General features: G+C 39.6%; 1 protein-coding gene across 1 annotated transcript in view; it reads left to right on the forward strand.

Moving 5' to 3' along the window:
• Positions 1-556: 556 nt before the first annotated feature.
• SLC7A2 (solute carrier family 7 member 2) overlaps positions 557-17,407 on the forward strand; it is a 65,376-nt gene continuing 48,525 nt past the window's right edge. The window contains exon 1 of the mRNA XM_053578319.1: positions 557-711. The gene's annotated coding sequence lies outside the window, so the exon portion shown is untranslated. The remainder of the gene's footprint in view (positions 712-17,407) is intronic.

The raw sequence follows: 17,407 nt of genomic DNA on the forward strand, positions 1-17,407 counted from the left end.
TGTGTGAGAAACCTTGGTTGTGTAACTTCTGCTCTCACTCCCCTGGAAATAGCGAATGTCATTTTCTCATAAAGTCTCCCCTCAATAATCGTGATTCCCTATCCACGTTACTGGAGTTTTCAAAATAGCAGCTACACCTTGTTTGTAAACTTTAGTCTTTTATAGGAAAAAGCACACTGATCGGGGCCTCTATTAATGATTATTATTCTATTTTATTATTATTATATTATTTCCAAATTTTTAGAGTGAAAAGTAAAGGCGGGATCAAGACCCCACTTGGAAGAACTCTGCTTTGGAGCCTCCCAGGAAATCAGGGACTCTTCCTCGCGCGCTGCTGGCAGCTTCCCGCGGCCGGCGCCCGAAGGTAGATTCCCGGCGAGGGCACGCGCCCGGGTGCAGGAGCTCCGGCTGCAGACCCGCCGCGAGCGGCCGGACCCCGCCCACCTCTGGGATTGGACGGCGCCGCGGGCGGGGGTGGGGATGGGGCAGCCCCGCCCCCCACAAGCCCCGCCCCCGCCCCCGGCCGCGGCAGCTACACAGAGGGGCGCCCACGTGCCCAGCCCGCCTTCTGCCGCTCGCCGCCCGGCGCTCGTCTTCCCGCGCTGACCAGTTCCGCGGCCGCCGCTCCTCCAGCCTCCCGGAGCCCGGGCGCCCGACTCGCTCCAGCCGCTTGCCCCCCCGCCGCCTTCTCGGCGCCCTCGCGCAGTCCCCGTAAGTTGCCAAGTCTCCTGCCCCCCTGAGGGACCGCGGGCGAGGGGCGGCCGGGGCTGGGACCGGGGGACCGAGTGGAGCGGGGGCTCCGAGGGCCTCGTCCAGCTGCGCGCAGCTGCCCAGAGGCCGCGCTGCAGCCGCTGGGAGGCGGAGAAGGGGGCCCTGGGCAGGGGCTGCAGGCTGCCACCCTCGTCCTCCGGGCCGCGCTCCTGGGGGCACCTCGCCGCCTGCGCCCAGCGCTGCCCCGGGACGTCAGGGGCCGGAGCGGGGGAACGCCTGGCACGGCGACTCCGCGGAGGACCTTTCCGTCATGCTTGCTCTGGGGGCACCTTGGGCACCCCTCTCCTCCGTGCACGCTGAGGGGTCCCTGAAATCGCCTTCCAATCCCAGGGGTCTTGTCTTAAGTGCGGAACTAGGCTTGGAGCGCTGGAGACTTTAAAACATCCTGCAGGAGACCTTGGCAGGACAGGTAAAAATGACCCGTCCTGGCGACCGTATGCAGGGTGGGGACAGAGTATTTTAAAGTAAATCGTTGCTGTTTTAACCCGTTTTCAGCCCATGTCATGACGTCTTTAGCTTTGAACTCCAAATGCCATTCTTGAGGCTTAGGGAATCATACCACCACCCATCACCCCCAAGGACTTGTCAGTCCAGAGAACTTTCCACCTTCTCTTTACGTGAACATCCAAGTTGTGGAGTAAGGTGATCACAGATTGTCTCTTAAAAGAATTGCTCAACAGAATCAGTCATTATAGTTGTGAAAGTAGAAACAGTACCTAGATTTCATAAGTGAAAATATTTAGCCTATTCATACTTCCACATATTTACACAAAACCGTCTCAGAAAGCCCTGAGGTGACTAATTTCAGACTGGTAATATGATTTATCTAGACTTTTGGGCAGTAACACTAATCCTTTCTTTTAATGAGGGGATATGGCCAGATCTTATTCAAATAGAGCTCTCTGAATCCTGTCCAGATTTATCCTGGGATGTGACGGTAGAAGGTATGTGGTCTCTGGCTTGATAATTTTTTGTTGTTGCTGTTGCAGTTTTGGCCAGGGCCGGATTCGAACCTTCCACCCTTGGTATATGGGACCGGCACCCTAGTCCCTGAGCCACAGGCACTGCCCTAGCTTGATAATTTTTTTCTTACTGAGCCAGTCTTTAAAACTTCTGCCTCCTCTTTTTCCCTTCAGCATTAATAATAATTATCTTCTCAGAAAAGTGAAATGTTGTGTTTGTACTCTTTCTCTATACATACATACAGAGTAAGAACATTACATATTAATTTTATACTTTCTCAGGGTTGCTTTATAATAGTAAATCCTTTTTTCTTTTTTTTGAAACAGACTTACTCTGTCGCCTTGAGTAGAGTGCCATGGTGTTATAGCTCACAGCAACCTCAAATTCTTGGGTTCAAGCTATCCTCTTGCTTCAGTCTCCTGAATAGCTGGGACCCTGCTACAACAGCTGGCAGTTTTATTTTAGAGACGGGGTCTCGCTCTTGCTCAGGTTGGTCTCAAACTCCTGAGCTCAAGCCATCCACCCACCTCAGCCTCTCAAAGTGTTAGGATTATAGGACTGAGCCACTACACCCAGCAAAATCCTTTTTTTTTTTTTTAATTGCCCTGAAGCTTAACACAAAGTGATCTCTCAGTGCAGAAGAGCATAATGATATTTTTTTTCCTCCCTCTACCAAAAGTTGCTAATTGGCTGCTGTGGATTGAATCTGGGAGGCCACTTTATTGGGCATTTTTTCCAAGTTTCCTCCCTTGCCCCTTGCTTTGTTTCTTCCACACTCTACCTTGATTGGGGAATGTCATTTATCTTAATCTTTTAGGGTGTTCCCTGGCCTTGAAGACCAGGGTAAAGCGCTTTGGTATCTGCAGAGATTCAGTTTGCAGAATCCCTGGCTGCTTTTTCAGGTCTGCACAGCCCTTTTGAGTGTCCTGATCATTGTCAATTGGATTTGGGAGCTTGTGAAGAATAGAATCCAGGAGGGGAAACGTGGTAGCTGAGAATACTCCAGAGTTTTTCATTTTGTATTCCCATAAATTTTTGCCGTTTGGACATATGTGTCTGAAGAATTTAAAAATTCACGTTTCTTGCTTCCCACTGCAAAGCTGCCCATCTCTGCAGAGTGGAAATGCCTCACCTCCCTTCTAGATGGCCCACTTTCTGTTCTCTTCTTACACTTCTAGCTTACGTCGTGATTGTTTCTCCTGACTGCTCGGGCCAGACATGGAGCCCTCCTTTGAGGCCATTTCTTTCTTCTCCTTTTGGCCCTCCTTTTTTGGGTGGTTTTTCCCTCATAGTTTTCCTCTGGTGGCTTCTCTATTTAGCTTAGTTTCTATCTTCTCATTTGTACGTTTCTCTCTCTTTTTCTGTGTTCAGAGCCATCTGCTGGTTTTATTGTGGTGCCCTTCAGTGACCAACTTTCAGAACTTGAAAATACCCTCATGTTGCAATTTGCCTTATTATTTCTCCAGACATGTAGATGTGAACGCATGGATTTTAAAGACTGACTTCTTACAGACTACTTACTGGATGCCACACATGCAGGACAAAAGCAAAGTTTTTAGTTGAATATACTTCTAATTATTCATACTTTTAGTATATTATGTCCGTTATTTGAAAATTTTGTCATCCAACTGAATCCTGAGCAACTCAGTTAACTGTAAGATTTCACTTACACGATGCTACTTATCCACATGGTTAAGTGATTAGCTTATTTTTAAACCTATAATCTGGATATTCAAAAAACCATATAGATATCTTTAAAATAACAAAAAAAGCTAATGGAATTTTACTTGTCACTATCTTCTATGTAATATAATTTAATAATAATATATATATTAATAAATATATAATATATAATAATATTTAATAATTTAATCTGGTGCTTAACATAGTATGTGTGACATAATACACGCTCAGTGTGTCTTTTTTGTTGAGTGGCACTGATTCCAACTATTTGAGAAAAGATGTTTTATCTGTCTTCACGTGTATTTATTCATTCACTGAAAACGTATTGAGTTTTATCAGGCACTACATAACCAAAAAGTAAGTGTAGCTCCAATTTGGTAGGATTCTATAATTATTTTTATATTTGGGAAGCTCTCTATTGATGGATTTTAAGAGTAATTTTATGTCTTGCAATAACTGTATAAAAAATAATGCCAGCTCTAGATGGGAGACGTCTGTTTGTGTCAGAAAGCAAGCACTGAACATACTCTCTCTATAAAGACAGTGTTACCCATCAAAAGCCCACATGCTTGACATTTTTGCTCTGATATTTACAAATTGTTCAACTTTTTTTATGTTTCCTTTGACTTGCCTTTCTGATTTTAAAGGTGGTGTCTGACTGTAGAAATGTGGGTGCTGTCGACAAAACCAACTAGAAATTCATTTCCATCAGCCTCCATCTAGTTAAGATAATCACAGGATGATTCATCTATTCATTTTTGGTCTAATTTAGTAAATATAACTGTTCTATGATAATTTATGGAAGCATTGCTTTTCACGTGCTTATGGATTCTTTTAAAATATTTCTGATGCTGTTACATTAATCTCACTGGTACGTTTAATTAGTATTGACTTACAAGGTTTACGTTAACGATGACTTTTTGTTTAAAGGGCTGGATTTGAGTATGTGGGTCATGTCTCTTCTGTTCTTACTTAGTCTGGATCTCTGTCCTCAGCTCTGTGGCTCCCTGTTTTCTGGGTGTGTGTGCATATGATACATTGTGGACAGTCTTAGGGTTTGATATAGGACTTTATGCATTCAAGATCCACTCATCAAGCTAGAGGGTTTGAGTGCTGCAAATGTCATAAAATTAAATTTATGCCCAATTCCTGTCTCCTTGCCAAAAAATAAAAATAAAAAACAAAATATATAAGATGAAATGAAATCTACAACCACACACTCATTCTGGCACAGCTGCATACTTGGCACCTCTCTTCAGAACTGAGCCCAAGTTGGGAATCAGCAATAAGGCGAATGATACGAGAACATTCCATGACCTTTTGTCCAGGAGTTTAAGAAAAAAGAAAAAAGCCCTGACTATGCTGTATTCTTTCTTGGAATATTTAGTGAACAATACACAACAAAGAATTTTTCTGTCCCTTGTTGATTCTTACTAGTTTTTCCCACAGTTGTGGGAAACTTTTTTCCTTAACCTCTTCTGGTGTCCTGAAGGCTTGCTAAGTCCTCATGCAATTTTATCTATTACAATGCTGGTGACACCATTGAAACCCACTTCCTTCCTGTGGAAGCCGAGTAATCCCAGGGTATAGACTTCAAGGTCACTAGGGAGACCGAGTAACACTCTTAATTAAGATGTTCTTATTTTATACTTTGACCACTTTTTGTTTTGTTAACAAATTTTTTTGGTGAGATTTTAAGATAAATGGAGCTATTCCACTTAAAAACAGATGTTATTATCAAGTAATAAAGTAAACCTTAACACTTTTTTTTTTTTAAACCTTAACACTTTTTATTCATTTTTACTTCTATGTGGGCAGAAATGCGTTATCTGGGTTGGTACCTTGATCATATTTAGAAGATAAAGTTCTTTTGCTTAGAAGATTTTCTTGCCTTTGCTGTGGGTATCTATCTGTTATCTTGGTAAATAATGATGGTAATCACTAGTGGAATTAACAGTTATTTGTATTCAACCATAAGGGAAAAAAAAAGGAATCTCTTTGAAGGTTCAGTGTTATTTGTGAACACTGAACTTGGGGCAGCTTTTCTGAATGTAGTACAATTTATACTTTGAAAAAACATCACACTAAACATTCTAGAACTTGAAGTATATTTGACTGACAGGAGTGGGAAATCCGGTATCACGTGCAATTCCTATTTTCGCAAAGCATGTGGAACTTTTGGGATGTATTCCTGCACCACCATTCATGCTGTCTGGTTTAGAAAAAAAGCTGTGCATTTGGTGGAAAGAACTGAATTTGATTTTTGTGAAATTAATTGCAAAATTTTCCACCATTAATATGCAAAATTTATAGAATTTGGATGTATGCATGACCCAATTGCTGAGTGCTGTTTTGTGGCATAGGATTCCCTTGGCATAGGAAATACAACTTTGTCACTCTGATTCTAAAAATATCCTTTGAGACATTCTGTTTGGAGTTTTCCATGATCAGAGGTTAATCTATTTTAGATGAATACGTGTTGGAGATAACTTATGACCCAGATCTAGAATCTAGAAGCAAAGAATAACTTGGTCCCTGGCCTATGAGTGTTACCTACCTGGTAAAGGAATTAACACATATACACAGAATTCAGGAAGTGTGATAAAGTGCCACTTGAGTGCTACGAAGAGTTGAAGTGTCATGAGGTGAGATAATCTATTCTATTAGTGATATGGCAAAATTGCCCATCATTTATTACCTCAGGTCTCTAGAAATCATATTGAATTAAAAATTCAAAGTAGTCTGAAATGTCTTACAAGGAAACTTACAGCATATTAGGCTATATTTTAGATGGAAATCTTGCAAAGTAAAATTATTACAAAATTGCAGTCAAATTAAGAACATGAAGTTAATTTCTTAACTGTTAAGCTGTTTGCATTAGGCATTCTTGGTACTTTCATACAAACTTAATGAGTTTAAAATCCATAAAGAGATTTGTCAAGAATGGAAGGAGGGCAAGAGGCCTTCAGGCATCATTCCCTTTATTTCTTCTCCCAGGAGAAGACCCTGTGTAGACCACCACAAAAGCGGTCAGCACCTACAGTGTAGTGTTGGCTCCAACCTTGGCTATCAGAGTGGACTAAACGACTGATAAAAAGTGTTAATAGTGATTCTTTTTTTTAAGTTTTTTTTTTTTTTGGTAGAGACAGAGTCTCACTTTATGGCCCTCGGTAGAGTGCCGTGGCCTCACACAGCTCACAGCAACCTCCAACTCCTGGGCTTAAGCGATTCTCTTGCCTCAGCCTCCCGAGTAGCGTTAATAGTGATTCTTTTGCTTAAGATTGCTTTGGCTATTCATGCTCTTTGTTGATTCAAAATGAAGAGTACAGTGATTTTTTTCCTAAATCTGTGAAATAGGCTCAGTGCCTGTAGCTCAAGCAGCTAAGGCTCCAGCCACATATACCAGAGCTGGTGGGTTTGAATCCAGCTCGGGCCCGCCAAACAATAATGACAATTACAACCAAAAAATAGCCGGGCATTGTGGTGGGTGTCTGTAGTCTCAGCTACTTGGGAGGCTAAGGCAAGAGAATTGCTTAAGCCCCGGAGTTGGAGGTTGTTGTGAGCTGTGACACCACGGATTCTACCCAGGGCAACAGCTTGAGGCTCTGTCTAAAAAAAAAAGAAATCTATAAAATAGGACATTGGTTTTTTTTGTGTGTGTGTGGTTGTTGTTTTGTTTTTGAGACAGTCTCATTATGTCACCCTTGGTAGAGAGCTGTGACTTCACAGCTCACAGCAACCTCAAACTCTTGGGCTTAAGTGATTTTCTTGCCTTAGCCTCCCAAGTAGCTGGGACTACCGGCACCCGCTGCAGCACCCAGCTACATTTTTTTTTTTATTCTAGTTGTCATTGTTGTTTAGCAGGCCCAGGCCGGGCTTGAATCTGCCAGCCTCAGTGTATGTGGCTGGCGCCCTAACCACGGAGCTATGGGCGCCAAGCTAGGACATTGGTATTTTGATTTAAGTTGTGTTAAATCTACAAATCCCTTTGGGCAATATGGACATTTTAACAATGGTATTCTACCAGTCCATGAGCAGGAGATGTTTTTCTGTTTGGGTTATCTGCAATTTTCTTCCATCTGTGTTTGTAGTTCTCCTGTAGAAAATTTTCACCTTCTTGGTTAAGTATATTCTGAGGTATTTTATTTTCTTTGTAGCTATTATGAATGGTATTGAGTCTTTGCTTTGACTCTTAGGTTGACTATTATTAGTATATAAAAAAATGCTACTGCTTTGTGTATGTTGATTTTTATAAGCTGAGAATTTGCTGAATTTATTTGTTAATTTTAGGAGCCTTTTGGTGGAGCCTTTATGATTTTCTATAGATACAGGATTTTAATGTCAGCATTTGAGCTCCTCTTTCTTGATTTAGATATTTCTTTCCTTATTTCTTTTTCTTGTCTCATTGCTCTGGTTTGGACTTGTAGTACTATGTTGAATAGAAGTGGTGACAGTGAGCACCCTTGTCTTGTATTAAAAGTTCTTAGGGGGAAAGCTTTCTATTTTTCCCCATTCAGTACAATGTTGGCTGTGGGTTTGTCATATATCTGTTTTATAATTTTAAGGTATGTTCCTTCTATGCCTAGGTATTTGATTTTTTATTATGAAAAAGTGTTGGATTTTATTGAATGCTTTTTCTGCATTTATTGAGATGATCCTATGGTCTTTGTTTTTTCTTCTATGTAGGGAATCACATTTATTGATTTAGATATGTTGAATCATCTTTCCATCTTTAGAATGAAACCTACTTGATGATGAGAGTTGTGTTTTTGATGTGCTATTGAATTTGCTGTGCTAGTATTTGTTGAGGATTTTTGTATCTATATTCATAGGTTAAATTGGTCTATAGTTTTCTTTTTTTGTTGTGGCCTTGCCTAAACAGAACAAGTCTGGGGGTATTGCCTTACTAGACTTAAAATTACGCTATAAGGCTATAGTAACCAAAACAGCATGGTACTGGTATAAAAATAGAGACATGGACCAGGAGAACAGAATAGAGAACCCAGAAATAAAACCTCTATCTACAACCAGCTGATCTTTGACAAAGCAGCCAACAATATACACTGAACAAAAGAAGCCTAATTCAATATATGATGCTGTGAAAATTGGATAGCCACATGCAGAAGAGTGAAACAAGACCCCTATCTCTTGCTGTATAGAAAAATTAATTCAAGATGGATAAAAGACTTAAATATAAGGCATGAAATCATAAAAATTCTAGCTATGATGTATAGGAAGAACTCTTCTAGACATCACCTCATTCAAAGAATTTATGACTAAGACATCAAAGGTAAATATAGTAACAACAACAAGGGACTTAATTAAATTAAAAAGCTTCTGCAGAGAAAAGAAAATAATCAACAGAGTAAATAGACAAAGTACAGAGTGCAAGAAAATATTTGTAAACTATGAATCTGATAGATAGCTGATATACAGAAGCTACAAAAAATTCAAATCAGCATAAAAAAACCAACTCCATTAAAAAGTAGGCAAAATACATGAACAGAATGTTTTCAGAAGAAGATAGATAAATGGCCAAAAAACACGAAAAAAATCATCAGGGAAAACTACAGTAAAATACCATTTTACCCTCATCCCCAACAGAGTTGCCCTTATTACAAAGTCAAAAAATAATAGATGCTGGTGTGGATTCAGAGAGAAAAGAACACTTATGGACTGTTGGTGGGACTGCAAATGAGTGCATCTTCTGTGGAAAATAGTATGGAGATTCCGCCAAGAAATAAATGTAGACATACCACTTAACCCAGCAATCCCACTGCTGGGTATCTATCCAAAGGAAGGGAAGTCATTTTATCAAAATGTCATCTGCAAATGTTTATTGTAGCACAATTTGCAATTGCAAAGATGTGGAATCAATCTAAGTGCCCATCAATTCAGGATTGGATTAAGAAAATGGTTTCTTATTGAAGAAAATGTTCCCCTTCCCTTGAGAAGAATGGCTTTGTTTAGAGTAATTTTTTTTTAATTTATGAAATTCACTCTTTTATATTCCTTTCTGTAATGTTTCTGGTCTTTTTTAGCAAAGGGTACTTATTTACACATGGGGCTTGTAGTTCACAGGATGTGTATGACTTGGTTAGGCACTTGTCCTGATAAAAATTTAAATGCAAACTCTTCTTGATAGCTTTTATCAACGTGGGCATGAATTCCTCTGGGAAAAGTCTGTGTCTAAAACTATAGGCTACTCTGTGTAGACTTTTTATCTGCCTTAATGACCATATTAAACAGCATAATTTTGTATTTATGTTTGAATTCAACATCAAGTTTTAAGTGATTTCTTTAGTTCTATTGTAATTGGAACTATTATTTGGGCAATATCTTTGCTCTTGAGTTTGGGGGCAACTTAGAAGGAGACTGGGGTGAGCTTTGTCACTCCCTTCCTAGAGCTCAGAGACTCTCACCTGTGTTTTAGCCACATGAGGAATTTACCTTTGTTCCAGAACAGCCTTTGCAAAAAAAAAATAAAGAAAATTGCCTGTGATTAGCCAAGCAAAGTGAGATTGCTGTTTCAGTTTTTACGTTTGGCAGTTTTTATGTTGATCTGGACTTTTATGAAGGAAGTGGTAGAAGACCATCTGCTGAGAGTTCCAATTATTGATCACCTTGAGACAGAATGGCATTGCTGAGTGTTTTAGCGAATCTCAGCCTGGAGGGAGGAGGGAGCATTGTGCTGGTGAGGATGTATCTGGTGGTAGATGAGATCTGTGGCTCTTATGGATAATAAGTCAGTTTCTTATGGAACTTCATGGTGTTTAGTGAGACTTGGATCATAAGTAAATGTCACAGGGGATTGAAAACCTTTTCTTTCAGTTTAGTTCTTTAAATTATTTCACAATTTTAAATCTTGAATTGCAGTTAATATTTTAAAATGTTTATATAATTATAATTGGCAAAGCCCATACTGGATAGAACTGCCAGTGGTCACTATTATGGGATAAAATTGGGGTCATTTATTTATTTATTTTTTTTTTGTAGAGACAGAGTCTCACTTTATGGCCCTCAGTAGAGTGCCGTGGCCTCACACAACTCACAGCAACCTCCAACTCCTGGGCTTGAGCGATTCTCTTGCCTCAGCCTCCCAAGTAGCTGGGACTACAGGCGGCCGCCACAACGCCCGGCTACTTTTTTTTTTTTGGTTGCAGTTTGGCCGGGGCCGGGTTTGAACCTGCCACCCTCGGTATATGGGGCTGGCGCCCTACTGACTGAGCCACAGGCGCCGCCCTAGGGTCATTTTGTATGACCAAAGTAATTCTAATAATCATCAGGCTTATCTGTTGTATTTCTATGTTCATTCCTTAGAGAACCCATATATATATCCAGAGTTACTCTCCTGCCAAATCTTCTCTTTGGCTTTCATCTATATTTTGAACTTAACACTCACAAGTTCGGAGACATTAAAGGTCGCGTTCTTTTTAGGTAAGGTTGTATTTGATATTTACAATTTTAGGTGCTGTTGTTTGAGTAGTCTCTGAAATTTAACTGTGCAACTCTTAAAACATTGAACAACTGGGCGGCACCTCTGGCTCAAGGAGTAGGGCGCCGGCCCCATATACCAGAGGTGGCAGGTTCAAACCCAGCCCTAGCCAAAAAAAAAAAAAAAAGCTGCAAAAGATTGAACAACTGAATCAAGTAGGAGAGCGGAAGAGATTTTGGTTGAAAAAGAAAAGATTGCAATGACTTTTACAGTCTTTACTAATGAAAGGCACCTGCATTTGAACAAATGGTACTTACGGTTCTTTGGGAAGGAGTTCTTCCTGCCTTACTCTGATCTGCTGCCCATTCTGTTTACATTTATACTTCCACGGAAGAACTCTAAGATCACAGCAGCTGCGCCATCCAGCTGTTGGCTCTCCTGACGTTTGAGGGAAGTTATGGATATTATGTGGTAAAAGCATATACACTCCTATCTTACCCAACCCATTTCCCCATAAAAAAGAATGCACGTCTGCCTGTAAAATCCCCACTCCAATTTTGTAGAAGGATTTTGTGACATTTAAGACTGGCTGTGGCCAGGCATGGTGGCTCACGCCTGTAATCCTAGCACTCTGGGAGGCTGTGGCGGGTGGATTGCCTGAGCTCAGGAGTTCAAGACCAGCTTGAGCAAGAGTGAGACCTCATCTCTACTAAAAATAGAAAAACTAGCCAGGCATTGTGGTGGGCACCTGTAGTCCCAACTACTTGGGAGGCTGAGGCAACAGGATAGCTTGAGAGTTTGAGGTTATTGTGAGCTATGATGCCATGGCACTCTATGGAGGGTGACAAAGTTAGACTCTGTCTCAAAAAAAAAAAAAAAAACCTCCCTGAATTCCATCCAGTAGATAGCTACCTTTCTAGAACCCAGGACAAGAACTCTGTGATATACAAGCCATTAGAAGAGAATCCTCTGGGGCAAGATGGGGTATACGTTCTTTGTTCTTATTGATGTAGAACCTATTTATGGCCTTCAAAGAACAGCTAAAAATTGGCTCTTGGTTGTTTTGCTAATTGGCAGTGGGGGGTGGGGCACTCTGTGAGTCAGACAACTATGGCATAGTGGAGAGTCCCCGGCCTCAGAGGAACATTTGGACTTTAGGTAGGTCCAACATCATCATTTTTCTTTCCTCCAAATTCTCAGAGTCACAGATTTTAGTGTCTGCCTATGGGCCCAGAGATAAAGTCGATCTGAGTTTTCTTTAGCTGAGCCCATTGTCACTGAGTTTTTGTAAATAGATTCCACAAACAGGAAGAAAAAAAAGAATGAATAAGAACAGTCAGTGCCTTCTCTTTATATCTAAAGTTGGAGCATCTTCAGAGTGACATCTGAAACCTAATCCTGATGGCTTCATGTCAGTCTGGGGTGGATCTTCTTGTAGAAATCTCCATATTAAACTTACAATTGAATACAACTAAAAGACTGTACTAAAGAACCATGGAAGCATCACTGCAGGGCCTTGTCAGTTTTTAAAATGTAAAATTACTGTTGGTTTCCTTTTACTTGTCATGTTGGGTTAATATTGTGTTTAAGGAGAAAGGGAGACAAAATGAGTAATTTTAAAGTCAATTTCTCTGCTGAAATTCTTTCTCTCTTACATTTGCAGTGGCAATTTGTAATGTTTTGGTGTAAAGAAAAGTCCTCTTTTAAGAGCGCCTCATTTGTGGCATAGTGGTCGGGTGCGTGGAACAGGCCTGGTGTATGCGCTATTCATCACGAAAATGGCACAATGTACATTTACATGCCACTGGACACAGAGTGGGTGTTGATGACATTTGTAGTACTAGAGCTGCGAAAACATACCCTGAACTGGTGCCTGTTCTCGATGTTCACTGAAACTTAAAATTTCACTTTGAAAATAAAATCGTTTTTCATTACATGATTCATAAATGAGTAAGGTTAGGTACCCTGGAAATTCATTTTATTCTATCACTGTAAAAATGGTAAGATACTGTTGTGGTGGTCGATTTTGTATTTCAGACTTTAAACTTGACAGTACGTTTACAACTAACCCTCCCTGGTTGTGGACTGAGTTCTAGCACTACTTACATGCCAAGCACAGGGCTAGACAAATTCGAAAGGGAAATAATCTCTCTGAGATTGACAATGTAGAGTTCTGTTTTCCTAGGTCTTGAGAGGTATACCTCATCTTTTAGAGCAACAGACAGCAGGTATACCTGCTGTCTGATCAGACAGCAACAGAGTGAGGACTAGAATCCAAGTGTTTTAACTTGGAAAAAGCACTAATTCTGTGTTTGTGAAAGCAAACCATTATTACCATAATAACGATAAACTACTTATGTGGCATTTTGTAATTGGAGATCAGAGTATAATTTTAACTTAAAAGTTTTTAGATTTTAGTAGTTAACTATAATTTATTGCATACTTTCCAAAAGTTAGAAGAGAGGATTTTGAATGTTTACAACCCAAAGAAATGATAAATATTTGAGGCAATAGATGTGCTAATTACCCTGATCTGATCAGTACATATTATATATATCGAAATATCACTCTGTATCCCCCAAATATCTACAGTCATTATGCATCAACTTAAATAAAGTAAAAAAAGAAATATGCAAATGAATAAATTAAACAAATAAAATCTATGTTAATTCAAGAATACCACATGTTAGGAATATGCCCCAAATATTTTATGACAGATTATTAAATTATTTTTCAAAGAGATATTTGAAGGTATTAAAGTGAATTTGGAAAATTGTAAGTATTAAAACGAAGAAGGGGGTATAATTTTAACTTAAAAGTTTTTAGATTTTAAAATTTCTTAAAAATTAACATGTTTGGGGTGGCGCCTGTGGCTTAGTGAGCAGGGCGCCGGCCCCATATGCCGAGGGTGGCGGGTTCAAACCCAGCCCCGGCCAAACTGCAACAAAAAAATAGCCGGGCATTGTGGCGGGCGCCTGTAGTCCCAGCTACTTCGGAGGCTGAGGCAGGAGAATCGCTTAAGCCCAGGAGTTGGAGGTTGCTGTGAGCTGTGTGATGCCACGGCACTCTACCGAGGGCAATAAAGTGAAACTCTGTCTCTACAAAAAAAAAAAAAAATTAACATGTTTGGATAAATATTTTAGTGGAATAACATTCTTATGATGTGAACATTTTCATTAAATGGAATCCTTATACTGAAAAATGGGAAGATATAATCTTAGTCTAAAAATAAAAAGACAAATATGGTTCCAAGCCATTTGAAGTCATTAGGATTTAAACCTCGTAAATGGTGCTTTTAAACAAGTTCTGTATGGAGTGCTATTGTGCTATCTTTGAAGAAAAAAACTGTTTTTGAGTTTTTACTTTTTCTCTTATCATAGATACCAGATGGTTTGCACTTAGTTCAGTGAACCAAACAAAAAAAGAGCAGACTTTGCATAAAATTTCTGTTGATAGTGCATTTTATCTGCACTGTGAAATGGATCACATGAACTTTTGGAATAATGAATAGCATATTTACATTATTCCGATTTTTTTCTTTTGCTACAGAGTACAAGAGAAATGTGAGGGACGAACAACCCAGCATTGTCGCTTTGAGTTACTCTTGTAAATTATTTATGTTATTTTCTTTCCTTCATTGCTAACTCTAAATATTTTACATGCCCTGTCTACTTTTAAAAATACATTGTTCTAGTGACGGAAGGCACTGTTTAACTTATTGAACTACTGGTAATTGCAGTAAATTCATTTTTATGAGGATTTTAAACCTCAAGCAAAGCCTTAAGGACCCACATCATTCCTCCAAACCTAGTTTTGTATTCAGTACAGTTGAATCTATTATTTGACTTTGTATGGATTGGTCATTGCTGGCCTGTCCGTCATTTTCAGGTAACTCTTGTAGTGTAGTGGAGGTGAAAGGAGAAAGTGATGGAAGCCTGAGGCAGGCACATTGTTATTACTCCACGGAGAGAGAGCTCTGCTAGTGGTGATGGCAGATACCAGCTGTAGTTGGTGTCTAATAGTAATTGAAAGTTCAAGTCATCTGTTTGAAGAATGGGCCTTTACTTTATTACTTTTTTTTTTTATGAAACAGAGTCTCACTTTGTCATCCTGAGTAGAGTGCTGTGGCATCATAGCTCCCAGCAACCTCAGACGATTGGGCTCCAGTGATTCTCTTGCCTCAGTCTCCCAAGTAGCTAGGACTGCAGGCACCCACCACAACACCTGTCTATTTTTAGAGATGAGGTCTTGTTCTTGCTCAGGCTGGTCTCAAACCCGTGAGCTCAGGCAATCTACCTGCCTCAGTTTCCCAATAACACTTTTTTTTTTTTTGAGACAGGGTTTTACTCTATCACCTGGGTTAGGGTGCACAGGTATCTTCAGCCACAAGACACAGAAATCATATTATTTAATCTTAGGATCTGAATTGGCTAATTCCCTTCTAACTAAAGTGGGTTTCACACAATTTCTGAAACAATTTCTGCCTCCTTTTTAAGTAATGACAGAAATCTGTCATCTTTAATGTGGCAGCTTCTTACAGATAGGATCACATCTTATTAGGATGTCTGCATTTTACTGGGTCAACACCTTATTCTTTTTATATTACATTCTTGTTAATTTTGTCTTCTAGAGTAAGTAGATGAGGTCATTGTTCTTCTTCCTTACTATTCATGTATTTTTAAAAAATTACCATCTCCTGTCTCAGGCTTTTTTCCCCAAGAGCAAAAAGAAGCTAAATATAGAAATACAGTAGAGCCTGCGAGTTGGCCACCTCCCTGCATTGGCCACCTCATTGAGACCTAAGTTTTATAGACCAGACAGGCACCCATGTCCGTGTCTGTACAGTAGACCTCCTTCCTTATGTTGACCAGTTTGTTTGGTTAGCCTCTGTGTGTTGACCGATTTGTTTCAATTCCTTGGGTGGTCAGCTCACAGAGGTTCCACCGTAATACCAACTTGCATTAACAAAACTCTTTGCTAATTCGCCATTTTTCTAGTTCATTTAGTCCTTGTGATGTCTGTTTCAAAGATGAGAGGACTGAGACTCCAGTGACTTGTCCAGAGACAGGTGGCTGGTAACTGCCAGAGCTTATTCTCTCTCAAGACCACAGCTCCCCACCCTCCACCCCCCATCCTCCACACCTCCACCCCCCACTCCTCCATTATGTCCAAACACCTGCAGTTTCTTTAATTGGTCTCCAGACCTCTCCCTCCATCCTGATCAATCCTGATCACTCTTTTCTGGACATACTTTGTGAGCATTTAAGAAAATGATAATGGCTATAGCCAAGCATCCATTCATTCAGGAAATACTTGAGCGCCTGCTGTATGTCAAGCACTCCAGGTATTGGGTATACACCAGTGAACAAATTGGTCAGACAAATCCCTTCCCTCATGAACTTGACATTCTGAGGGTTTACTTTGTGGCCCAAGCTCCTGTCCCGTCAGCCAACACTGAAGTAGGAAACAAGATGGGAGAGTTGGAGAAGTGTTGTTACGGAGTTAAAGTGGGAATTCTGTATGAAAACTTCAAATGATGTATCAAATATGTATCCCGTATATTGGCTGGCTTCTCCCTTTCCACCACTTCAAACACACATTCCATCTGCGAGTTAGGAAATAATGTTAACTGAATTATGTTTCTTTATTTCGAGGCACAATATGAGGCCACAGAAAAACTTGGCAATAAAAGGGAAAGCTTCCTGATATTATCAGATGTCTTTTAGACTAAAATCCAAGCAAAATGAAAACACAAAAGATGTGAGTTGGAGGGCCAGAAATGGTTCTGAAATAAGTTTTGAGTTCAGAAATATGGAGAGAATTGAGCACGTTAGATATTTGAGATTAGGGATGAACTGGATAAATTGTAAAATGTATGCAAGTGTGGGTGATTATATATTGGTTTCATAATAGTACTGAGTACATTGGATACTTTTTCTTCCATATTGTATATAAAAACAGCACATTGTAAAAACAGCATATTGTATATAAAAACAGTACTCCATAAATGTATTAATGTCACAATTATGATTTATAAAGGAAAAAAATGCATGCAGTGTTTTAGGAAATGTTACATATTTCAGTGAAAGCAGTAAAAATCTTCAGTTGTTATATTAAATCACTGGAGATTTTTGTAGCTAAAAGTAATGAATTTTAATATTACTTATTATTAAAATAAGTAAAATATTACTTAAAATAATAAGTAATATTTAAACTCATTAAATTTTCAGTTTTTTTTTTATTGTTGGGGATTCATTGAGGGTACAATAAGCCAGGTTACACTGATTGAAATTGTTAGGTAAAGTCCCTCTAAATTTTCAGTTTTAAGGCAGTAGTGGTTCATGAATTTAAAAGGTTAGAAATCTATCAGAGATGAATTTTTAAAATTCCAAAGTCCTTTGAATATATTTTTGGCAACATTTTGATGATGACCTTCACATTTGCATTCATCAGCTGAGTGTTAAGGGGCTGCTGAGAGCCTGGGAACAGCTAGAATTCTGAGTTTCTCATTGCTTCTGGGTTATGTGACGTAGAGGAAAGGGCATGGAGCTCAGA

Source organism: Nycticebus coucang, chromosome 24 (genome assembly GCF_027406575.1).
Source record: "Nycticebus coucang isolate mNycCou1 chromosome 24, mNycCou1.pri, whole genome shotgun sequence".
NCBI classification, from domain to species: Eukaryota; Metazoa; Chordata; class Mammalia; order Primates; family Lorisidae; genus Nycticebus; species Nycticebus coucang.